Here is a 26,964-nt window from a genome sequence, read left to right as displayed (position 1 = left end):
CCCAAGATCTACTGCCTTTTGTAGACTCCCTCCCTATTCAATCTTTCTCATCTTGTGTGCCGTTAAAGCCTGCTGATCCAACAATCGAGTTCCCGCTAGTTATATTAGCACAATCCAGGCATGCTCGGCCAAATCAGCGCAAAAGATCGGGGAATTTAAAATGTCGGTGAGTTACGCCCCAAACCACTTAGGCTCGTGTTTTCCGCAATCCTTTACGCTGGTTCAAGATTCAATTCGCCTGGATCATGCCCCGCCCACAAAACTGGCCACACCCCCTAGTCGACATTTTTGAGATTACACTGATTGTGCTGGTTCAGGAAAAGACTCTTCAAATTACGTTCATTTTCTTAGGCACACAGTCTCTCGTAGGCACGCTTTAAAAATCTTTTTCACATCAAAAAATATGGTAATTTAATAAGAAAACTGACTAGTGTACGCCAATGAAGCTATGAAATGGTTCAGTATGGTTTTTACATAATTTTCAGTGATTTTAAATCCAGTTACTCACAGATGGGGGACTGGACACCCTTATTAAAAATGATTATTTTTGCTGATAAACCTATTTTCAGCTGTATTAATAAAACTGCACTGAGGTTACCACCCTTTAACACATCAAGGAATACTTTTTAATGGAATGAAACAAAACGATGACGTTCTATTATATGCCCGATTGTGGTGGTTTATGGACGATTTTACGTTTGTGATTATGCAAATGAATTTCAGCGGAAACTTGAAGCCTAACCAAAAAAGCGTAATTTCAAGCGCATTTTGGGAGCAAATTCCCAATTGCGCACAATACAGAAACTCAACCCCCCCCCCCCCCCCGAGCTGTGTAAATTCAGATTAAGGCCATGCAAATTCCCTCCAGATGTATACTCGCCTCACAAATTCACGGAGGAGCGCGTGAAATGGATGTAAGTGCAGGCATAGTAATGTTGGGATTAAACCACATTGGCTGAAGTAGAGTGAGCCTGCTGCGAGCTAACCCCAGCACTGAAATATATGGCTATGGCACTGGACTAGCAACTCAGAGATCATGAGTTCAAATCCGACCATGACAAGTTGTGAAATTGAATTCAATAAATCAGATAATTTATGAGCTGGCTCCAGGAAAATGACCATTAAAATTCCCAGATTCCTGCAAAAAAACTCAACTCGTTCACTAATGTCCCTATGGGGAAAGGAACCTGCTGCCCCTACCCAGTCTGGTCTACATGTGACTCCAGTCCTGCAATATGTGATTGAATCGCAATGGCCTCTGGAGCAGCTCAGCAATCTGTTCCATGTTATACAATTGCTACAGAATTGTGGAGACCACCCGAACGACCGTGCCTCCAGCAAGACTCAAGCAATCAACAACAACAACTTACATTTATATAGGGCCTTTAACATAGTAAAAATGTCCCAAGACTTTCGCAGGAGTGCTATAAAGCAAAATTTGACACCGAGCCACATAAGGAGATATTAGGGCAGTTTGGTAGGTTTCAAGGAGTGTTTCAAAGGAGGAAAGAGAGGTGGAGAGGTTTAGAGAAGGAATTCCAGAGCTTAGGGCCTTGGCAGCTGAAGGCTAGGCCACCAATGGTGGAGCGATTAAAATCGGGAATGCTCAAGAGGCCAGAGAAATGCAAATATCTCAGGGGTTTGTAGGGCTGGAGGAGATTACAGAGATATCCTATCAATCCTATTAATGTGGGGACCTGTGTCTAAGTTGGGAGAGCTGTCGCTCATAATAATTAGAGAGTCATATCTATCAGCTAACATCTCCGTCTCTTCCATCGCCATCCCTGGGTATGTCCTGTTCCACCACCAGGATAGACCCAACTCATGCTAAGAGTGGAAGCAAGTCTTCCTCGATTCCGACGGACTGCCTATGATGATGATGGTGAGACTCACTAGAGGTGGGGACCCAGTAGTATATAGTCAGATGGGTTAGGCCTTGGGAGTCCTCAACGTTGATTCTGGAAGCCATGACGATTCATGGCTTCAGGTCAAACAAAGGCCAAAGAAATGTCCTGATGAGTAGCACTTACTGCACCCCTTAAGTTACAAACTAATAATCCTTCATGCCTGTGTTCTGCCTGGTAGCCAGCCATTCAACTGACATCCGCAAAAGCCTTTGTATGTCAGAACATCAATAGATATTTGGGTAAATCCTCTTTACCCATCCTGACATGTAATTTGTATTAGTGCATTTAAAATTGTACTGGATTCCATATTATGTACCGTTTAACATTTCTCTGTATGAAGGCAGTATTTCTTGTATATATGCATAATAACTCCCAATTTTAAATTCCTTACCCATATATTGCCATGATTTCCAAATTAGCACACGGTAATATTGCTGCCATACCTTGGTGGTTCTTTTCTAGTTGTGATCCTACTTTGAAACCTCCTCCCAGGTCTTCACAGTGATCAATTTTGCACTGAGCCAATCTGTGACATATTGCCACCTTTTATATGACTGGCGCAAGTTTTAGGACTTCCTGCCCACCCAAAAAATGATGTTTCTAAAAATACTCACAATAAGGATTTCCACGTTCCTAGTCAGTGGAGTTAACTTTCCTTAATTTTCGTTGCGCAATTCTTCAAAAATTTTGCACACTCCACCACTGATCGACCAAATATTTGTTATTTATACCATCTAGGTGCTTCAGAATTATGAAAGGAAGGAAGGAAAGAAGGAAGGAAGTGAGGAAGGAAGAAAAGAAAAGGAAAGAAAGAAAGAAAGGAAGAAAGAAAGACTTAAATTTATATAGCACCTTTCACAACCAACGGATGTCTCAATGTGCTTTACAGCCAATGAAGAACTTTTGGATGCAGTCACTGTTGTAATGTGGGAAACGCGGCAGCCAATTTGCGCACAGCAAGCTCCTACAAACAGCAATGTGATAATGACCAGATAAACTGTTTTTGTTATGTTGATTGAGGGATAAATATTGGCCAGGATACCTGGGATAACTCCCGTGCTCTTCAAAATTGTGCCATGGGATCGTTTACGTCCACCTGAATGAGTAGACGGGGCCTCGGTTTAACGCCTCATCCAAAAGACGGCACCTCCGACAGTGCAGCACTCCCTCAGCCTAGATTGTTACGTGCTCAAGTCCCTGAGTGGGACTTGAACCCACAAACTTCCGACTCAGAGGTGAGCGTACTACCCAGTGAGCCACGGCTGACACTACAGGCAAATTCTGGCTGGCTGTTTTTTATTTTGTTCTTGAAACAGATTTGTATCACACAAAGTCATTTACAGCTAAATGGCATGCAGGCTTCATTTCAATTGGATAGTTCTTTCAAAGAACCAGCATGTGCACAATGGGCCGATTGGCCTCCTTTTGTGCTGTGTCATTTTCTGATTGCATGAGTTGTTCTGTAGAACATGTCAAAAGTAAGGCCCACATATGCACTTTATTCAGAAAAGGAGGAAAATAAGGCTTCTAATCTTTCACATAGTTAATTGGATATTTTAATCATACATTTTTAGAGGTTTGCCCTGATGGAAAGTGCTGCTCTCAAAGAGTAAACTTTATTCTATTGCAAACCACACCAATGTTGGAACAGGCAGAAAGAACGCCCCTCCCCCCACCTCCCAATCAAGCGGCTCCTAGTCACCTCAATCCCTTAAACAACACAGATGTACTGTTTATAATGTGCCAAGTTCTTTGCAATTTCCAAACCTCAGTTAGGCTGTGAAAGGAATGAGACAGTGAAAGTGTTTATCTAGTAGTTATAGTGTAATGATTAAGTGAATGTTTACAATTGTTTACACTGTACAGGCTAACGTGTCTCTTGGGTACTATCACAGATTTACTTTGAACAAGACCAGCTCAGGCTGGAAGAGTTCAGTCCTCGAAGACATGTTGACTGGAGCTTTATAAAAACCTTTCCTTTATTTTTAGATTGATAAATTCTGTTGGGAGCCAGTGCTCTCCTTGCGTTGTATAACATTGATTTATTTTTATGATTTCTTCAGTTTCTAAGGCACTTACTATTGATTGCTTTTCGATGTATATCTTACATTATACATTTATCCGAATAAACATTTATTTACATGATAATCCATGAATGCCTCTTCTGGAGCAATATTTCCTCTGTAAGTAATATATTGTTTATTCCATTTCATATCTGCTAAATGCAATGATGTCACCATAAAATATAGTTTTAGAATCTAATTACATTCTATTTTTTCGAGCAAGAGCCAATAAATATTGATCAAAAATTATAAATCTTAATGTGAAACACGAATGCTTGACTTTATTTATACACTGGATAAGATTCACCGAAACAGGAAAGGAGAAATAGGGCTCAGTATAGAATCATAGATTCATAGAATGGTTACCTCTCTCTCTTCAGCAGTCCCTCAGAACCGAGTACTTAGAAGAAGGCCATTCGACCCGTCGAGCCTGTGCTGGCTCTCAGCTAGTCCCACTCCCCCATCCTTTCCCTGAAGCCCTGCAAATGTTTTTTCTTCGGATACTTATCCAACTCCCTTTTGAAAGATAAGGGCCCAGTATAATATGTCAAATTCCTCTGTCGTCTATTTGTGTTGAGGTATGGCTACAACAACAAACTAGAATAGATTTCATTAAACTTTCCACGATGATGGGTGTCAGTTCTCTCCATTGTGGTGATGTTTTAACAAACGGAGTCTTGATACAAAACATTTGTAAACTTTGTAAAATGTCTTCTATAGAATTTTGCATTTTAAATATGTCATTGTAAAGAAAGAAAGACTTGCATTTATATAGCACCTTTCATGACCACTGGACATCCCAAAGCGCTTTACAGCCAATGACGTACTTTTGTAGTCACTGTTGTAATGTAGGAAAGGCGGCAGACAATTTGTGCACAGGAAGCTCCCACAAACAGCAAAACGATAATGATCAGATAATCTGTTTCAGATGTTGATTTAGGGATAAATATTGGCCAGGACACCGGGGATAGCTCCCCTGCACTTCCTCAAAATAGTGCCATGGGATCTTTTACATCCACCTGAGAGAGCAGTCGGGGGCCTCGGTTTAACATCTCATCCGAAAGACGGCACCTCTGACAGTGCATCACTCTCTTGGCATGGCATTGAAGTGTGAGCCTAGATTCTTGTGCTCAAATCTCTGGAGTGGGACTATGAACCCACAACCTTCTGACCCAGAGGTGAGAGTGCTACCCACTGACCCACAGCTGACACTGTTAAGACAGTGACAGCTTCATATTTCCACCACCTTTCCCCCAATCAACAAATCTTCATTTCTGTACACTGTCAGGAATGAATTGCTTCCAAACAAATTGACCCAAAGGTCACAAGGCCATTTATGTCCATGTTAGGCTCCCCCCCCCCCCCATTAATCCTCTCCAGCGCTGACCCCACTGTAAATTGCTGGGTTACTCGATTTAAATATCCATTGGCAGTTCAGCAGTGCAGCTTCCATGCTACAAGTGAGGAGTGCATTGGAAGGGCTTGAAGATCAGGAGTGCACCCTTTAATGAACCGAGGATGGTTGAAGGACAGCGAATCAGCAGGGGCGCTTCTGGCTCAATGAGTTGGCGGCCAGGTACCCGTACTGAAGAGCTCATGTATGATTTTGTGCTACTTTTAAAGCATTTCTTCAAGGGGAGGACCAGGCAGCGACATCCAAAGAAGGGAGCAGAGCAAGGCAGTGGAAGGAGGCAGGAAGCAAAACTCGCAATTTCAATGAGACCAACCTTCAGATACTCCTGGCTGAAAAACAGCAGGCAAGAGATAAAGTATTGGGTACCAATGGGAGGAAACCATGGAATAATACCTCACTTGTGACGAAAAATAATAGGGGCCATTTTAACTACTAATAATCCGTTTTGCATGTTCCATCCTGGGCCGTCGCAATATCGGGCAACCCACTGGCGATTGCAGATGTGGGAGGGGTAAGGCCATATTATTCTCGTGGAGCCATGAGGAGCATTCCTGCCCTTCCAGGCCTCACAAAAAATATTTTAAACTTACTTTTTTTTTTGGGGGGGGGGGAGGGGTGGAGTGCAGTTTCACCTTGATCTGAGCAGAGTATCCACATCCACTCTACATGCTCAACCCATTGGGCCCCATAAATTGCTGTGCGGCCCTATGTATGTCATAGCACTCAGATTTGCATAGATTACTGAGGCTCCCCCTGATTCAGGCAGCCAACTGTGTCACCCAGAGGAAGGCCTGAGTTAAAAATGGCGGTGGAACGGGAACAAGCTGGTTAGTTAACTCAGCTACCGCTGGGGAGAGGGAGTTAAAATGGCTACCAGTGTATTGTCCAACTCACTTTGAGCAATGATATGGGAGATTTACTAGAGCGTAGTATTTGTCTTAGACATGATATAATATTTAAGCCTTGAGTAAACAATACATATAAATTACTGTAAAATAATTAAATAGATCATGCATAGTTCATGATTTATAAACCTGTAAGAAATATAAATGCTAGAATGTTATTGCATGGCATTAGTAATAAATGCTTACGTTTTAAACGTTCTATAAACATGCTTGCATGAAATTCCACTGCTATTTTAATGAAGGTGTTAAGTAAACAGCTCTTTGTTGAAATGATGATCAAAGAATCTTCGTAGAAACGTGTTTTGAATATTGCATTGCATGATTTCAACCTCACGATGTTTTAAGTTAAAACATTTTGCAAAGAATAAGTTGCAGAATCAAAGTAAAGCGATACCAACACATGTTGTACTTCAAATAAATCACTTGATCACAAAATGAATGGTTGGGAAATGATTTTAAGATTATTCAATCTTCTCTTCCGTCATTGCTTTTAATTATAATTTTACTGTATATTTTCCAAGGGAAAAATAGAACTGGTGTGAAAATGAAATGGAAAGTACTGTTGTCCTACCTGTTTATTCGCATTCCTATACACTTCTCAATTGCCCCAATCTAATTGGGATGTCCCAACTTTGGAGCAACATTCCCGAACTTCAGTATGTACTTGAAACCTCAAACTGTCCGGGAAACGTTTTCCTCGGTAATGGACTTCGCTCCAAAACTGCACCAAAACTGCATTTTCTCTGTCAGTATAACAACAACTTGTATTTATATAGTGCCTTTAGTGTAGTAAAATGTCCCATGGTGCTTCACAGGAGCGATATCAAACAAAAAATTGACACCGAGCCAAAGAAGGAAACACTAGGACACATGACCAAAAGTTTCATCAAAGAGGGAGGTTTTAAGCAGCAGTTTTCAGGCAGAGAGAGAGGTGGAGAGGCCAAGGTTTAGGGAGGCAGTTTCAGCACCTAAGACCTAGATGGCTGAAGGCATGGCCACCAATGGTGGAGCGAAGGAAGTGAGGAAATGCACAAGAAGCCAGAGTTGGAGGAACTCAGAGATCTTGGAGAGTTGTAGGACTGGAGGAGAGTAACAGAGATGGCGGAGGGGGGTGAGGTAGTCGAGGCCATGGAGGGATTTGAACACGAGGATGATAATTTTAAAATCGAAGCATTGTTGGACCAGGGGCTAATGCAGGTCAGCAAGCACAGGGGTTATGGCTCACCCTATGTACTCTCCACATCAAAATCAACCCCTCCACTATCCACCTCAGATCATTTTTTTTTAATGTCTAGTGAAAGTAGTTAACGGATAACACAAATCAGCCCTCTTTGCAGACTTCCATTGCATTGAATGCTCCCATTCTGGTAGCATTTTTGCTGCTGTTCCTTGATAGCGCTGACATCAAGAGATGCAGGGGAACAATATTTTTACTGGATCAGTATAGTTATGGGTTTGGGTTTGTGGTTGCATTTGGGTTTGGTAGGTGAAATCAATAAGACTGCTCAGACGTTCCCATCTGAGGAAAATAGGGATGCTGGCTACCACTTCCAATGCAGAGTTTCCACTGATAGGAGAGACTCGAACTAGGGAGCACAATCTTAGAATAAGGGGCCACCCATTTAAAACTAAGATGAGGAGGAATTTCTTCTCTCAGAGGGTTGTAAATCTGTGGAATTCACTGTCTCAGAGAGCTGTAGAAGCTGGGACATTGAATAAATTTAAGGCAGAGATAGACAGTTTCTTAACCGATAAGGGGTTATGGGGAGCGGGCAGGGAAGTGGACCCGAGTCCCTGATCGGATCGGCCATGATCATATTAAATGGCAGAGCAGGCTCCAGGGGCCGTATGGCCTACTCCTGCCCTGATTTCTTATGTTCTTATGAGTGTATATCAGGAATTCAGGCCCAGACATCAGTGCATCACACAGGTTTCCCCATCCATCATTTAACTGGATGAAAAATCATACCAGCTGCATACCATGCCCAAATTCCCAGTAGGCATTCTCATCGTGCAAGTCAAGTATGCTGACCTCCACGTTTGAATTCCTGATATGCAGTCACGTCACGCAAAGCTCTGTGCTTGGAATGCTAAATCATCAAGTTCACCCCTTTATCCTTTTATCTATGGATCTTGAATTTGAATCCAACTCAAACCAGGGTGATGAGGGTCTCCCTCTGTCTCTGTCTCTCTCTCTGTCTATTTCTCGCGCTCTCTGGGGATGAGACTGAATTCCTCTGTGTTTTTGGAAACTGGGCTTGAAGAAGTTGAGGGATCCAGAATTAAATCTAAGACAAGGGAGAACCAAAAATAGTCTGATGATCTATGAGGGTCCACCATATTGACCTAGATGATGGAGCTAGCTGCAGGAGTTGACCGGTCTTTTTTTTAACTCCTACATTCCTATGTTCTCATTTAGTAGTCAATTGGCATATACATTAGCGAGATATCACTTCACGCAGTCAATTCAATCAGGTTCAATACCAGGGGAGTCTATTCAAGAAATGAACTGGAATTTGCTGACTTCAACCCAAAAAGGACGATCTCTTCTTTCCGATGGCTAGTCTCAATGGATTGCATTCAACAACATTTACTCTAGCAATTCAGACCCTTTTTGGGTGTAGGGTGAGCACAGTTTGGGTTGAATGGCGGGGTTGGGGTGGTGGATGGGAGGTGAGGAATCCACTTCCACCATGTTAGTTAGATATCCCATTGCCAACTTAATTTTGAAACCAGATGCCTGGCGCAACTATCCATCAAGATGAGTTCACAATTTGGACATTTGAAATAGATGAACTGGAATAACAATGGCTTTAAAATGCCGTATCCAAGTGGTAATTGATCCCAGGTACATCGGTTGCCATTGGGAGAGCAGCGTAGTCACCCGGAAACAATTATTCATTTTTTTTCAACGCTTAAGCTAAAACAGACATTGGCCCCTTGATACCATAGCAAGAAATTACTCTGGAATCCCACTGTCCTCATGGGCTGGAAGTCCCAGTAAAGATTGAAAGACTTGCATTTATATTGCGCCTTTTGTGACTTCGGGACTTCCCAAATCGCTTTACAGCCAATGAAGAGCTTTTGAAGTGTAGTCACTGTGGTAATGCAGGAAACACGCATCCAATTTGTACACAGCAAGCACCCACAAACAGTGATCATGACCAAATAATCTGCTTTTTATTGGTGTTGGTTGGGGCATAAATATTGGCTAGGATACCGAGGAGAACTCCCCTGCTGGCACCATGGGATATTTTACATCCACCTATGAGGGAAGACGTGGCCTCGGTTTAACGTCTCATACGAGACACGGTGCCTCCGACAGTGCAGCGCTCCCTCAGAACTGCACTGGTGTGTCAGCCTTGATTTTGTGGTCAGGTCTCGGGTGCAGTGCTGTAAGTGATGCGAGCGCCCGCTCCTATTATGTAAAAGACTCCCTCCCTGGGATTTGGGAGGCAGTCATCACCTGGGCACATGGACACCGCTGCTGTGGCAACGCAGCATTGGGATCACCATGTTGGGGCTTTTATCTTTACCAACAGGTGCAACAATAGAGAGCATTATCATCATCATCGTCATCATCATAGGCAGTCCATCGAAACGAGGATGACTTGCTTCCACGCCAAAAAAGGATGAATTCACAGGTACTTCAATGAAGGACCTAATATTCCAGGTCCCGAACTACATATTGAAGGGTGGAAGATGCCTGTACGTGGATTTTTTTAACGTGGGGTGGCCGTTGCACATCAGCCACCACACGGGCTTGACAGAGTTCGGTCTTGGTCCAGTGGCAAGGGTTAACCAAGACGACTGGAGATCTGCTGTGTTGCACGGATCTAGTGCGCACATATATCGCAGTGTGGGCTGGCCCGTGCTGCCCCTGGGCCCTCGCCTCTTCTGGGCCCCAAGCTCACGCCTCTCCTGGGCCCCGATCACGTCCCTCTACAATCTCTTGCCGCTCTGCAGAGAGCACTGTCTGCATAAGTGTCACACTGGTTCAGTAGAGGGTTGCCCTTCTTGTGATTGGGGTTGATCAGCCAAAGTCCCCTTATCGCATCTGACCTGAGCTGTACTTGCTCTTGACCATTGCAAAGTGGACAACTGAGCGGTACGTTCCCCACTTTTAAACAGCTAATACAAACAAATGGAAATTCAGATGAAAGTGAACAATCAATTGGTTTGGAGGATCACTTCAGGGTATTAAATCAAGTGTCTGAGCCCTGGATCAGTTAAACCAGTCTGAGCTTGTGTTGGATGAGACTGTCTAGTATATTTTATGACAACTCTGTGAGGCAGGCTGTGATGTCATTGCTTGGTAATGATTATGAAGTTTGTTCGAATGAGGTTTGTAGCAACTTGTAAACTGAGTAAATAAAAACATCATTGAGACAGCCACTAGTCAACCACTAGTCTGACTAGCTGTATAATCTACTTGCCTCCTGTCTCTTCTGACTTAACCAAGGCTGGTTTTGTTGGACAAGATCCCACCCTAGTATAATTATCTGGATTGAAGCCATTCCAGCCATCACATCTTGCCTTGGATTTGCCTGCCTCAAAGCTTTCAGTTTTATTCAATCCTTTAACAAGCTCGCTTACAGCCTTTATTGAAAGATATAGTTGGGACCAGTACAAGTGGGCTGAGCGCCATTCTCAACTGTTTTGAACTGGTTTACATTCAGACTACATGAACTAGGAAAAGTCAAGTCATTCCCACATCTGGTGGCCAGCTGCCACGTTTTAAAGAAGGTCATCAGCACGGTGCAAAGAATCATAAGCCTGTTGGCTTGACGTCAGGAAGGGGCGAAATTTTATAAGGCTATTATTCAAAGAGTACTCAAGGATGAAGGATGATAAGGATATAAAATGATCTTAACTTTGTGTTCTCATCTTCAAAATATAGAATGATAGAACATCACAGTACAGAAACAAGGCAGTCAGACCATCCAGTCTGCACCAGTGATTTTCTCCACATGAGCCATCTAGTCGAACCCCAATCCCCAGCTTACTCCTCCGCTCTTTAAAATGCCACATTTTCAAGCAACTATTTAATTCCATTTTTAAAGAATTTATAGACTCTGCTCAAACAATGGCTTGTGGCAGAGAATTCCACATTCTAACCACTCTCTGTCTAAAGACATTTCTTTTCTAACCACCCCTTGAATTCTTTCCATGATTATCTGAAAATGTGTGCTCTCTCGTGACTGTGTCGCTGACCAGTGGAACCAAGTTGTCACTCAGCATATCCCTTCGGAATCTTAAAGACCAGGCCACCCCTGATGACCTCTGTATTTATTTCATTTAAAAAAAATGTTGACCTCAGCATGGTTGGCCTGCTAATCCCTGCTGCCATGTTCCGAGCCATTTCTAAACCTGCAGTACTGCAGCATGGCACTTTTTGGCATCGTGAAGTGCAATGAGCCGTGGGGTACAGGGAGCCTGGTTGAGCATTGACATGTCACACCTTGGCACTCTAAGCCTCATAGACATGATGGCTCCAACTGGCAGGTCAGCCTCTGCATATAATTACAAGACAAGCACTCTACTCCAAGCTACGTCATGGCAGGCGAGTCCCAGGAGGGCAGAGAAAGCACTTCAAGGGTCCCCTCAAAGCCTCCTTGAAAAAATGTGTAACATCCCCACCGACTCTTGGGAATCCCTGGCCCAAGACCAATCAAAGTGGAGGAGGAACATCTGAGAAGGCGCCGAACTCTTCGAGTCTCTTTGCCGGGAGCACGTGGAAACCAAGTACAAACAGCCGAAGGAGCGTACGACAAATCAAGCACCCCACCCATCTGTCCCTCCAAACACCATCTGCCCCACCTGTGACAGAGACTGTAGATCCCGCATTGGTCTCTTTAGTCACCTTCAAACTCATATTAGTGTGGATTAGATATGCAAGTCCCCTTCGACTCCGGGGCAATGCCGAAAAAGCAGAAGAAAAATTAAAAAATATATATTAGTAAATATTTTAAAATTAAAAATAGTGATGAATTTTTGGATAAAATGTTTGAGGATAAGGCAATTGCAAGGCCTTGGTGTGTGTCTCAGAGCAAAGAATTTTTTTTAAATCGAGTCGGAGTCAAGGCAGTAATTCGCAACTAATGTGGGGTTATGAAAGCAATTCTTTTAGGATGAAGTGGATGAAGATAATGTAGGAGATTACCTTGATGTTCCAAATCTACTCAGTACTGTTCCCCCATAAGAGAATTATTTGCAAAAGTAAAAGATCACAGAATGTAACATCAGTGATTGACGTGAGTGAAATGCTCCTGATCAGCATTCTAGTTCTTATACATAAACATCTTTGAAGACTTTGTGGATTAGAGCACATCCAGTGTGATTGGTTCAGATGTAAAGCATCAGCACAGATTGTTACTTCTTCAGCTTACTGATGTGAATAAGACTTCACGTTGGACTTATGTAAATTCATCTTGTTTAATGAAGAGAATGAAACACAGCTAAGGGAACCTGAGGGATGGGATTCACTATGGACCAAACCGTGGAAGCAGTAGCAAGTTACAACACAGCAGAAGACCGTTCAGCTTGCTTGCTTGTGTCAGCGTTTGCATTAGTCCAGTTATAACAGGCATCATTATAGATGAGGAATCTCACTCCAAGTTGTTTATTCAAAAGTGAAAAGCACAGTCTCATCATCAAAGGCAGTCCCTCAAAATCGAGGAAGACCTGCTTCCACTCTAAAAGTGAGTTCTCAAGTGACTGAACAGTCCAATACGGGAATTACAGTCTCTGTCACAGGTGGGACAGACAGTAATCGAAGGAAAGGGTGGGTGAGGAGTCTGGTTTGCCGCACGCTCCTTCCGCTGCCTGCACTTCGTTTCTGCACGCACTCGGCGTTGAGACTCGAAGTGCTCGGCGCCCTCGCAGATGCACTTCCTCCACTTAGGGCGGTCTTTGGCCAGGGACTCCCAGGTGTCAGTGGGGATGTTGCACTTTATCAAGGAGGCTTCGAGGGTGTCCTTGAAACGTTTCCTCTGCTCAACTGGGGCTCGCTTGCCGTGTAGGAGTTCCGAGTAGAGTGCTTTGTTCGGGAGTCTTGTGTCGAGCATGTGGCTCGCCCAACGGAGCTGGTCGAGTGTGGTCAGTGCTTCGATGCTGGGGATGTTGGCCTGGTCGAGAACACTGACGTTGGTGCGTCTGTCTCCCAGGGGATTTGCAGGATCTTGCAGAGACATTGTTGTTGGTATTTCTCCAGCGATTTGAGGTGTCTGCTGTACATGGTCACTGTATTGTACTATACAAGCACAGTCTAACTGAAAGCTGAGGTGCAGGTTCTCTTTTCATTGAATATGTACTACAGATATTTGTGGAGGATGGGTGGCGGGCGGGGGCAGGGTGGGGGCGCTGTGCTGAGCATTACTGAGGAACCTCGGCTAATGGATAGTAGCTCAGGAAGATAGAAAACCAGGTTAAAAAAAAGAGGTGATTGAGTGATGTCACACATAGATTTTAAAAGCCTACACATACAAAAACCAGCTTCGCACTGAATTGGCATATCCATGTGAGGCACATCTGTGGCCTGCCCACACTGCGATATGTGCGCGCACTAGGTCCGTGCAGCAGAGCTGGTCTCCAGTCGTCTTAGTTAATCTTTGCCACTGGACCAAGACCTAGCTCTGTCAAACCCGTGTGGTGGTTGGTGTGCAACGGCCACCACACATTAAAAAAAATCCACGCACAGGCATCTTCCACCCTTCAATGTGTAGTTCGGAACCTGGGAGTATTAGGTCCCTCATTGAAACACCTGTGAACTCATCCCTTTTTGGCGTGGGAGCAAGTCATCCTCGATACGAGGGAGCACCTACGAAAAAGATGTCTGGACTAGTACCAGTACATGGGGATGCATGTGGAGTGAGGTTATAGCTGTGTCTGCTGGAGCAGTACCAGTACACAGTGAGACATGTGGAGTGAAGTTAGAGCTGTGTCTGCTGGAGCAGTACCAGTACACAGTGAGACATGTGGAGTGAAGTTAGAGCTGTGTCTGCTGGAGCAGTACCAGTACACAGTGAGACATGTGGAGTGAAGTTAGAGCTGTGTCTGCTGGAGCAGTACCAGTACACAGTGAGACATGTGGAGTGAAGTTAGAGCTGCACTTCACATACCTCACTCTGGCCAGGCACTCGTCTGGCAGAGTCAGGCCTCATTCTGGACGGGCACAGCTCCAGCCACACTTGACCAATAGGAGTCCAATGAGGGTATGTTGTTTTCCGAACTTGTTCCACTTCTGGAGAGGCGGCCCTCAGTGAGGAGAGTGGTTTTTACAGCCCAATGTGTTGCTTTAACTTGCGCTATTTTAAAACTTGCACTGTTATCTTTTAAGCAGCCAAAGCCTCGAAAGTTCTGCTGGCAATATTAGCAGATGATTATGTATTTAAAACAGACTGGCCAACACCTCTGTTAAGATAGGGCGCAACGGGATTTCATGCAAACACGATAAGCACTAATTGATTGTAGGTTTACATTTTGTTCTGGAATTATAAGGTGATAAAACAGCCTCGGCCATTTGAAAAAGAGCACTATTTTTTTTCTGCTGTGCGAATAGAATTTCAGTTCAATAAATGAGTTGCCTGCTCTTGGAGTAACCGAGGCTGGACTGCCATGAGTGGGGATTACCAGGATCAAAGCACGCTGTGTACTGTAACCAATGGAAAAAATGTCGGCATGGCATCATCATCCCCCTACCATAATGAATATCTGAAATGTAGCAATTATGATAATGAGAACATTTATAACAATTATGGGTCTTCTGGAGTTTTATGATCGTCTGCATATAATATGTATTTGTGTAAAGTTATGGAAAAAATACTTGTTGGTGTGACACGGCCTGTCCCACAGCGCTATAGAGCTTACTCTAGGAGCAGTGCCAATCATAAGAGGTAATGTTGAGACATTCTTGTAATAATTGCACTGTACAGTCTGTACCCCTGCACTTATTTTTCTCATATTGTGCCATCATATCGGGAGTAGCGCACACACCCCTAATCATGTCTAGTTTGTGGCTTTGACTTAAACATGTGTTGCTGATGGAACTTAAACCCTCTGTACTGGAACACAGTAATGTGGATATGGTATCGAGCTGGGAAAGTAGACCTCTTGTTCCTCCACATTTTGTGATTTATTTTCTCCGAGTCTTTCAGTTTTCCCCTGTACACACGCACGCACGCATCATTCCTCATCTGAAAGAGCAAGGCTGGGAGCCTTTTCTTCGGCTTCTACTAATCCTGCTGGGCTGCAGACTGTGTGGCACACTTAGAACATTCACTCTGATGATAGTGTCGGCCGTGGCTCAGGTGATCACACTCTCGCTTCTGGCTAAGAACCTCGTGGGTTCACATTCCCACTCCAAAGAGATTTGAGCTTCTAATCCAGGCTGACATTCCAGTGTTGTTCCGAGGCCCCGTCTGTCCCCTCAGGTGGACGTAAAAGGTCCCGTGCCACTATTCTAAAGACGAGCAGGGGCAGTACTCCTGGTGTCCCAGCCAATATTTATCCCTTAACCACCACTAAAATTAAAATGAGACGATCTGGTCATTGTCCGATTGCTGTGCGCAAACAGTGAAGTCATGAAAGGCGCTATAAAGTTGGAAGTTCATTCTTTTTTCTTGCACTAAAACACATTCAACAAGCTGCTTGTGAATTTTAACAAGGTCTCCCATTTATTTAACCCTGGCTTGAAACCCAATGAAGAATGTCGCTCCCTGGAACCCCAAAACTAGGGAGATTATTTTTTCTAAACCCAATGAGGGGTGGCAGAGGGTGGGACCATAGCAAAGTACCAGGACGGAAAATGTAGGGTTGTGCAGCGTAGCGGGGCAATATTTTTAACAGCCTATATTTTAACAGTTGCACATATGCAGTAAAAAAGCAAAACAAATGTGCATATAATTACCGCGGATGTGACCACACTATTGAAGTGCATTCAGACATCTGACCCGCCACCCCCTCCCCCCCACAGACGAAGGTCACACCTGACCCCTCCCCAGTGACTGAGGTAACACCTTCCCCCCCTCCCCCAGTGTCTGAGGTAACATCTTCCCCCCTCTCCCCCAGTGACTGAGGTCACTCCTTCCCCCACCCCCAGTGACTGAGGTCATACCTGGCCCCTCCCCAGTGACTGAGGTCACACCTGACCCCTCCCCCAGTGGCTGAGGTCATGCCTGACCCCTCCCCCAGTGAGTGAGGTCAGACCTGACCCCTCCCCCAGTGACTGAGGTCACACCTGACCCCTCCCCCAGTGACTGAGGTCATACCTGACCCCTCCCCCAGTGAGTGAGGTCACGCCTGACCCCTCCTCCAGTGACTGAGGTCACACCTGACCCCTCCCCCAGTGACTGAGGTCATACCTGACCCCTCCCCCAGTGACTGAGGTCATATCTGCCCCCTCCCCAGTGACTGAGGTCACACATCCCTCCACTCCCCCCCCCCCAGTGACTGAGGTCACACCTTGCCCCCCTCCCCCAGTGAATGAGGTCATACCTGGCCCCTCCCCAGTGACTGAGGTCACACCTGACCCCTCCCCCAGTGACTGAGGTCATACCTGACCCCTCCCCCAGTGAGTGAGGCCACACCTGACCCCTCCCCCAGTGATTGAGGCCATACCTGAACCCTACCCCAGTGACTGAGGTCATACCTGACCCCTCCCCCAGTGAGTGAGGTCACACCTGACCCCTCCCCCAGTGACTGAGGTCACACCTGACCCCTCTCCCAGTGACTGAGGTCATACCTGACCCCTCCCCCAGTGACTGAGGTCACACCTGACCCCCTCCCCCAGTGACTGAGGTCATATCTGCCCCCTCCCCAGTGACTGAGGTCACACATCCCCCCATCCCCCCCAGTGACTGAGGTCACACCTTGCCCCCCTCCCCCAGTGACTGAGATCATACCTGACCCCTCCCCCAGTGAGTGAGGTCACACCTGAACCGTCCCCAGTGACTGAGGTCACCTGGCCCCTCCCCCAGTGACTGAGGTCACACTTCCCCCTCCCCCCCTCCCCCAGTGAGTGAGGTCACACCTGACCCCTCCCCCCGGTGACTGATGTCATTCTTTCCCCCCCTCCCCCAGTGACGGTGGTCACACCTAGCCCCTCCCCCAGTGACTGTGGTCACATCTGACCCCTCCCCCAGTGGCTGAGGTCACACCTGACCACTCCCCCAGTGACTGAGTTCACACCTGACAACTCCCCCAGTGACTGAGGTCACACCTGACCACTCCCCCAGTGGCTGAGGTCACACCTGACCACTCCCCCAGTGGCTGAGGTCACACCTGACCATTCCCCCAGTGACTGAGGTCACACCTGACCACTCCCCCACAGTGACTGAGGTCACACCTCTCCCCCCTCCCCCAGTGACTGAGGTCACACCTGTCCCTCTCCCTATTCCCGTGTCTATGATTAACCCACACCCCCTCCTCTCCCGGTGGCTGTGACCAGGCCTTCCCCTGGGGCCTCCCCATCGCCCGCTTCTGTTGCCGAGCTCCTAGGCCCCTCCCTCGCTACTGTTGCCAGGCTCCCAGGCCCCTCCCCCGCTCCTGTTGCCGAGCTCCCAGGCCCCTCCCTCGCTACTGTTGCCGAGCACCCAGGCCCTTCCCCTGCTCTTGTTGCCGAGCTCCCAGGCCCCACCACCGCTCATGTTGCCGAGCACCCAGGCCCTTCCCCCGCTCCTGTTGCCAAGCTCCAAGGCCCCTCCCTCGCTCCTGTTGCCGAGCTCCCAGGCCCCACCCCCGCTCCTGTTGCCGAGCTCCCAGGCCCCTCTGGTGCTGACAATCCAGCAACATGAGCCCGGCCGGAAACTCAGAAACAACGACCGGCACATTTGCAGAAAGCCCGCCCAGTCGTGTGCACTGAGTCACTCTGTGCATTGTACAAGTTGTTGTTTAATTTGTTCTTAGAGCCACAAATTGACAACTCACTGCTTAGGGGTACACTTCGGGAGGAGTGTCATGGACCGGGGACTCTTCCGGGGAAATTGTTTGCCTGGGAACACAGCCTCTCATCCCAGGACTGTCCCTGGAAAACAGGGACGTATGGTCACCCTACCCTAAAAGCAAATCAAACCCGAGAGGCGGGCATGGGACGTGGGGTTCGGGGTGAACTGTGGGGGTCAGGTGTGACCTCAGGCACTGGGGGTGGGGGTCACGTGTTTCCTCAGTTCATTAAGAGTTCAGTTCTTACCTGCATTTGAGAAATCAAGAGAGATGGAAAGCTCTCTATTTTTCTGACGCTTTATTTTTAGCGCATTGATTTTTTAAAAATTACTAGTTGATGTTCCATGCCTTTACACATGGTATGTCAAAGAATGTGGACTCTCTCTTACCTGTCTCTCTTGTCTCTGTATTGCTGTTTTCTCTCTCCCTCTTCTCTTGTGCTTCTCTCTCTCGTTTTCTCTTTTCTTCTTCTACACTCTCCTTAAATCTTATTTTTGTTTCTCTCTCTCAGCACATTTCTCTCTTTATTTCTCTTTTCTTCTTGCCATTAGGATGAGAGGTAGTCGGTGTCATTGTGAGTTGTGCTGGGGCAAAGTGCCACTCATGGTGGCAGGCTGCATTTGGAGTGATGCTTGCAGACAAATGTGACCGTCAACAATTCCCTGCCCCACCCTTCCCTATCCTTTCACACTTCCCCCAGCCCCTTGATCCCGTCACTGCCCCACCCCTTCACATTCCTACTACCCCTCCCCTTCCTACCACTCTTTCAAACATATCATCACACCTCCCTCTTCCTCTATGAACTGCCCTTTCAACCTCTGGATCCTCCCCTCTGCTGTAGTGTACCTCACCTTTATCCTTCAATCCATTGCTCCCGTTCCTACCCCCTCAAGGGTGGGTGATATGAGGGCAGAGGTTTGTAATTCCTTTCCATATGTTTCCCTCAAAGCAGATTGAATTGCTTTCAAAATTCTACTTACCTGTATTTTTCAAAGAAATCAAATAGGGATGAGGAACGACACTGTTTGTCTGCCTTTCTCTCGCTATCCATCCATCTTTCCTGCAGTGTTATTCACTGTTATTCAATACCGGGGAGTGGGGCACAGACAAGGAATTTTTGGACTGGAGGCTGCCAGATGTTGAAAGAGGAGCATGACCAGAGAGCACATGCTGGAGTGGGTCTCAGTACAAGGGTGGTCAGAGCTAAGGTATTCCAGGACATGGAATTTTTGAATAGGTATCGGTCATCCCGAGTGGATGAAGTGCTTGGGATGGAGCATTAATGGCAAGGAGAATGGGAAACGATATGGTTCCCCAAAATCGATTGAAATTCTTTGCAAAGGAAATGATTGTTCCGTGGTATTATAGGGATAGTACGGACCAATGTTGGTCTGCGATGTCATATAGTTAGCATGGAAAAATACAGCAATGTAGAATGCTCATGATTGATAGTAGATTCACATTGATATGTATAAGGCTAGATATTTGGGACAAGCCTTTTGAGGGCAGTCCCACACTGGGGCGGAATTTCCACCTGATATATGACCAGGCCCCGAACCCCATCCCACATCCCAGGGTCAGTATCATTTAGAGGGGATCTCATAGAAACATATACAATTTTGAAGGGATTGGACAGGTTAGATGCAGGAAGAATGTTCCCGATGTTGGGGAAGTCCAGAACCAGGGGTCATAGTCTAAGGATAAGGGGTAAACCATTTAGGACCACGATGAGGAGAACATTTTTCACCCAGAGAATTGTGAACCTGTGGCATTCTCTATTACAGAAAGTTATTGAGTCCAGTTCATTGGATATATTCAAAAGGGAGTTAGATGTGGCCCCTGCGGCTAAAGGGATCGGGGGTATGGAGAGAAGGCAGGAGTGGTATACTGAAGTTGCATGATCAGCCATGATCATATTGAATAGTGGTGCAGGCTCGAAGGGCCGAATGGCCTATTCCTGCACCTATTTTCTATGTTTCTATGTACAGTTCTGGTCGCCATATTATAAAAAGGATATAGAGGAACTGGAGAGAATACAGAGAAGATTTACAAGGGTGATATCAGAAATGCAAGGTTATGCATATCAGGAAACGATGAAAAGCTGGGTCTCTTTTCTCTTGAAAAAAGAAGGCTGAGGGGTGACCTAATAGAGATCTTTAAAATTATGAAAGGTTTTGATAGAGTGGATACAGAGAGAGTGTTTCCACTTGTGGGGAAGCGTATAACTAGAGGCCATCAATATAAGATAGACACCAAGAAATCCAATACGGAATTCAGAAGAAACGTCTTTATCCAAAGATCCTGAAAATCCCCTGGGAGGACAGACGCACCAACGTTAGCATCCTCAACCAGGCTAACATCCCCAGCATTGAAGCACTGACCAGACTTGATCACCTCCGCTGGGCAGGCCACATTGTTAGTATGCCAGACACGAGACTCCCAAAGCAAGCGCTCCACTCGGAATTCCTTCATGGCAAACGAGCCAAAAGTGGGCAGAGGAAACATTACAAGAACACCCTCAAAGCCTCCCTGATAAAGTGCAACATCCCCACTGACACCTGGGAGTCCCTGGCCGAAGACTTCCCTAAGTGGAGGAAGTGCATCCAGGAGGGCGCTGAGCACCTTGAGCCTTGTCGCCGAGAGCATGCAGAAATCAAGTGCGGGCAGCAGAAAGAGCGTGCGGCAAACCAGTCCCACCTTCCCTTTCCTTCAACCACTGTCTGTCTCACCTGTGGCAGGGACTGTTCAGCCACTTAAGGACTCATTTTTAGAGTGGAAGCAAGTCTTCCTCGATTCCGAGGGAATGCCTATGATGATGATGGGGTGAGAATGTGGAACTCGCTACCACAAGGAGTAGTTGAAGCGAATAGTATAGATGCATTTAAGGGGAGGTTAGATAAGCATATGAGGGAGAAGGGAATAGAGGGTTATGGTGATAGAGTTAGATGATGAAAGACCGGAGGAGGCTCGAGTAGAGCATAAACGACGGCATGGACTGGTTGGGTCGAATGGCCTGTTTCTGAGCTGTCTATGCTATGTAATTAAAAACATATTGAAGGAAAACGCCCACGTCATTTATGGGTGGGAATTTCATTGTGGCATCTCACGTCTGTCACCAACTCAACTGGAAATTTCGACAGGTGAAATTTTCGCTTTATTTAAAGAATGCTATTTAAAAAAATGTAAAGTCATTGTAGAACCTGCCATTCCACAAAGCAGCATGTTAAGGTAGCGGGGATGTGCCCTGCTCTAAGGTGCTGCATCATGGATTGGTTGGTATAGGAGCACACCCATTACTGTCCACCCAGTGAGTTCTCAACCCATCATCATAGGCAGTCCCTCGAAGCGAGGATGACTTGCTTCCACGCCAAAAAGGGATGAGTTCACAGGTGTTTTAATGAAGGACCTAATATTCCAGATCCCGAACTACATCGTGAAGGGCGGAAGATGCCTGTGCGTGGATTTTTTTAACGTGTGGTGGCCGTTGCACACCAGCCACCACACGGGCTTGACAGAGCTAGGTCTTGGTCCAGTGGCAAGGGTTACCCAAGACTAACTGGAGACCTGCTTTGCTGCACGAACCTAATGCGCACACATATCGCAGTGTGGGCTGGCCCGTGCTGCCCCTGGGCCTTCGCCTCTTCTCGGCCCCGGTCACTTCCCTCTCCTCCGGACTCTTGCCGTTCCTTCGCCCCTCCTGCTGCGCCTGCCCATACTGCAATCAGCGACTTAATTTCTCAGCCGTCGCCCTCCTGCAGCAGCACGCGCTGCTCCCTGCAGTAGTATGCCACCGCACGCTGCTCCCTCCAATGGCCCTGGCCTCCTGATGGTCTTGCAGACCGGGATCGCGCCGATTTCCGGGCCAGGCTGCTGCACAATCACACACATACACACAGAAACACCCACAGACAGAAACACACACACAGACAGAAACACACACAGACAGAAACACACACACAGACAGAAACACCCACAGACAGAAACACACACACAGAAACACACACACAGACAGAAACACCCACAGACAGAAACACACACACAGACAGAAACACACACACAGACAGAAACACCCACAGACAGAAACACACACACAGAAACACACACACAGACAGAAACACCCACAGACAGAAACACACACACAGACAGAAACACACACACAGACAGAAACACCCACAGACAGAAACACACACACAGAAACACACACACAGACAGAAACACCCACAGACAGAAACACACACACAGACAGAAACACCCACAGACAGAAACACACACACAGAAACACACACACAGACAGAAACACCCACAGACAGAAACACACACACAGACAGAAACACACACACAGACAGAAACACATACAGACAGAAACACACACACAGACAGAAACACCCACAGACAGAAACACATACACTCACAGGAACACACACACAGACAGAAACACCCACAGACAGAAACATACACAGACAGAAACACACACACACACACACACAGAAACACACACACAGACAGAAACACACACACACACACACACAGAAACATACACACAGAAACACACATACAGACAGAAACTGTTAAGTCCTGACTCTAATAGAAACATAGAAACATAGAAAATAGGTGCAGGAGTAGGCCATTCGGCCCTTCGAGCCTGCACCACCATTCAATGAGTTCATGGCTGAACATGCAACCTCAATACCCCATTCCTGCTTTCTCGCCATACCCCTTAGTCCCCCTAGTAGTAAGGACTATATCTAACTCCTTTTTGAATATATTTAGTGAATTGGCCTCAACAACTTTCTGTGGCAGAGAATTCCACAGGTTCACCATTCTCTGGGTGAAGAAGTTTCTCCTCATCTCAGTCCTAAATGGCTTACCCCTTATCCTTAGACTGTGACCTCTGGTTCTGGACTTCCCCAACATTGGGAACATTCTTCCTGCATCTAACCTGTCTAAACCCGTCAGAATTTTAAACGTTTCTAAGAGATCCCCTCTCATTCTTCTGAACTCCAGTGAATATAAGCCCAGTTGATCCAGTCTTTCTTGATATGTCAGTCCCGCCATCCCGGGAATCAGTCTGGTGAACCTTCGCTGCACTCACTCAATAGCAAGAATGTCCTTCCTCAAGTTAGAAGACCAAAACTGTACACAATACTCCAGGTGTGGCCTCACCAAGGCCCTGTACAACTGTAGCAATACCTCCCTGCCCCTGTACTCAAATCCCCTCGCTATGAAGGCCAACATGCCATTTGCTTTCTTAACCGTCTGCTGTACCTGCATGCCAACCTTCAATGACTGATGTACCATGACACCCAGCTCTCGTTGCACCTCCCCTTTTCCTAATCTGTCACCATTCAGATAATAGTCTGTCTCTCGGTTTTTACCACCAAAGTGGATAACCTCACATTTATCCACATTATACTTCATCGGCCATGCATTTGCCCACTCACCTAACCTATCCAAGTCACTCTGCAGCCTCATAGCATCCTCCTCGCAGCTCACACTGCCACCCAACTTATTTGTGTCATCCGCAAATTTGGAGATACTACATTTAATCCCCTCGTCCAAATCATTAATGTACAATGTAAACAGCTGGGGCCCCAGCACAGAACCTTGCGGTATCCTACTAGTCACTGCCTGCCATTCTGAAAAGTCCCCATTTACTCCTACTCTTTGCTTCCTGTCTGACAACCAGTTCTCAATCCATGTCAGCACACTACCCCCAATCCCATGTGCTTTAACTTTGCACATTAATCTCTTGTGTGGGACCTTGTCGAAAGCCTTCTGAAAGTCCAAATATACCACATCAACTGGTTCTCCCTTGTCCACTCTACTGGAAACATCCTCAAAAAATTCCAGAAGATTTGTCAAGCATGATTTCCCTTTCACAAATCCATGCTGACTTGGACCTATCATGTCACCTCTTTCCAAATGTGCTGCTATGACATCCTTAATAATTGATTCCATCATTTTACCCACGACTGATGTCAGGCTGACCGGTCTATAATTCCCCGTTTTCTCTCTCCCTCCTTTTTTAAAAAGTGGGGTTACATTGGCTACCCTCCACTCCATAGGAACTGATCCAGAGTCTATGGAATGTTGGAAAATGACTGTCAATGCATCCGCTATTTCCAAGGCCACCTCCTTAAGTACTCTGAGATGCAGTCCATCAGGCCCTGGGGATTTATCAGCCTTCAATCCCATCAATTTCCCCAACACAATTTCCCGACTAATAAGGATTTCACTCAGTTTCTCCTTCTTACTAGACCCTCTGACCCCTTTTATATCCGGAAGGTTGTTTGTGTCCTCCTTAGTGAATACCGAACCAAAGTACTTGTTCAATTGGTCTGCCATTTCTTTGTTCCCCATTATGACTTCCCCTGATTCTGACTGCAGGGGACCTACGTTTGTCTTTACTAACCTTTTTCTCTTTACATATCTATAGAAACTTTTGCAGTCCGTCTTAATGTTCCCTGCAAGCTTCCTCTCGTACTCTATTTTCCCTGCCCTAATCAAACCCTTTGTCCTCCTCTGCTGAGTTCTAAATTTCTCCCAGTCCCCAGGTTCGCTGCTATTTTTGGCCAATTTGTATGCCACTTCCTTGGCTTTAATACTATCCCTGATTTCCCTTGATAGCCACGGTTGAGCCACCTTCCCTTTTTAATTTTTTACGCCAGACAGGTTGCGGTTCATCCATGCGGTCTCTAAATGTATGCCATTGCCCATCCACTGTCAATCGCTTAAGTATCATTAGCCAATCTATCCTAGCCAATTCACGCCTCATACCTTCAAAGTTACCCTTCTTTAAGTTCTGGACCATGGTCTCTGAATTAACTGTTTCATTCTCCATCCTAATGTAGAATTCCACCATATTATGGTCACTCTTCCCCAAGGGGCCTCGCACAATGAGATTACTAATTAATCCTCTCTCATTACACAGCACCCAGTCTAAGATGGCCTCCCCCCTAGTTGGTTCCTCGACATATTGGTCCAGAAAACCATCCCTTATGCACTCCAGGAAATCCTCCTCCACCGTATTGCTTCCAGTTTGGTTAGCCCAATCTATATGCATATTAAAGTCACCCATTATAACTGCTGCACCTTTATTGCATGCACCCCTAATTTCCTGTTTGATGCCCTCCCCAACATCACTACTACTGTTTGGAGGTCTGTACACAACTCCCACTAACGTTTTTTGCCCTTTGGTGTTCTGCAGCTCTACCCATATAGATTCCACATCATCCAAGCTAATGTACTGACTTACACGAGACACATGCTGAAGTCAAGGTCACTCAGGACCTGCACCTTTATTTCCAGCTCTCCAGTCCCGCACTTGCCTGAGACCTCCCTTTATATACCTCAGTGGGACAGGTATGGAGTGTCTCCTGCAAGTGCACCCCTGGTGGTAAGGTATGCTTATTGTTACAGGTCATATCCAGTTGCAGTCATGTATAGCATGGTAAGATACAGTTATATATAGTAATGTGAGATACATGACATCACTCTCCCCCAAGGTCTTACTGCCTTTATAGATTCAGTCTCTCAGGTGGTCTGCGTTCTCTCGTGGAGCGTCTTAGTTGTGGTTCAGTTGTTTTTGGTCTGTTGCTTTTCTGCGGCCACAGCTGTTCAAATTGTTGAATGCTCATGGCCCCCGTATCCAGTTCCATGTTGACGGGTATCCCGTTGAGTAGAACCCTCATCATAATTGGAGGCGTCTTGGTGTAAGAACAGTGGACATTGATCGTGTTAACCCGCTGTACCTCGGCGTCCTGCGCACTGTTCCAACCGTCTTCTGGTCCACTTTCCGATCCTTCCGATTCGTATGCCAGCCGAGCTGCTGTTTTTCTGCACATGCGAGCCAAATGCCCTGCGTAGTTGCAGTTTCTGCAAACGGCATGCTGAAATCGACACACCCTGGTTGAGTGCCTTCCCCCACATCTCCAACACAGACCGTTTCCATTGTTTCCGAAGGATGAACTGCGTCTGGCTGATCTCCTTTGATCTTCTCTCAATCTGTTGTTGATTGCTCGCATTGTGGGTTGATGAGGTGTGATCGGCCGTTCATGTGGCCCTTGATTTTGATGGCTTCTGGCGCCACTGTTTGCTGTTGAAGGCCTGCTCTCCTGCCTTTGTCTATGTGTCGGGGTAGCGGTTTGTTTCACAATGTGAACCCCTTGTTCCGATGCCTCGTTGGTTGTCGTACCCGAAGTATAGATCAGCCTCGTTTCTTCTTCGCCTGCCAAGAACATCTGTGCGACCAGTGCTGCTGCCTCTAGAGTCAAGTTCTTAGTCTCTATAAGCTTTCGGAATATGCCTGCATGGCCTATTCCTTCAATAAAAAAGTCTCCCAGTACTTCTCCCCTTAGTTCTTCGGGGAACTCACATGAACTAGCCAGCCTCCGAAGTTCCGCCACGAAGTCGGGTATGCTTTGGCCCACACAGTGTCTGTAGTTGTAGAACCTGTGTCTGGCCATGTGTAGGCTGCTCGCTGGCTTCAGGTGGTCTCTCACCAGTGTGCTCAACTCCTCAAACGACTTGCTTGCTGGTTTCTCGGGTGCCAGCAGGTCTTTCATTAAAGCGTATGTTTTCGAGCCACAGCTGGTCAAGAGATGGGCTCTTCTCTTGTCTGCCTTATCATCACCCAGCCAGTCTTTGGTCACAAAGCTTTGCTGGAGCCTTTCTATAAAGTCATCCCAATTGTCTCCAGCATTGTATTTCTCATCTGAGCTGTTGGTAGCCATTCT

The sequence above is a fragment of the Pristiophorus japonicus genome, chromosome 12, assembly GCF_044704955.1.
Source record: "Pristiophorus japonicus isolate sPriJap1 chromosome 12, sPriJap1.hap1, whole genome shotgun sequence".
In the NCBI taxonomy this organism is placed as follows: domain Eukaryota; kingdom Metazoa; phylum Chordata; class Chondrichthyes; family Pristiophoridae; genus Pristiophorus; species Pristiophorus japonicus.
Note: the sequence above shows the minus strand (reverse complement) of the source record.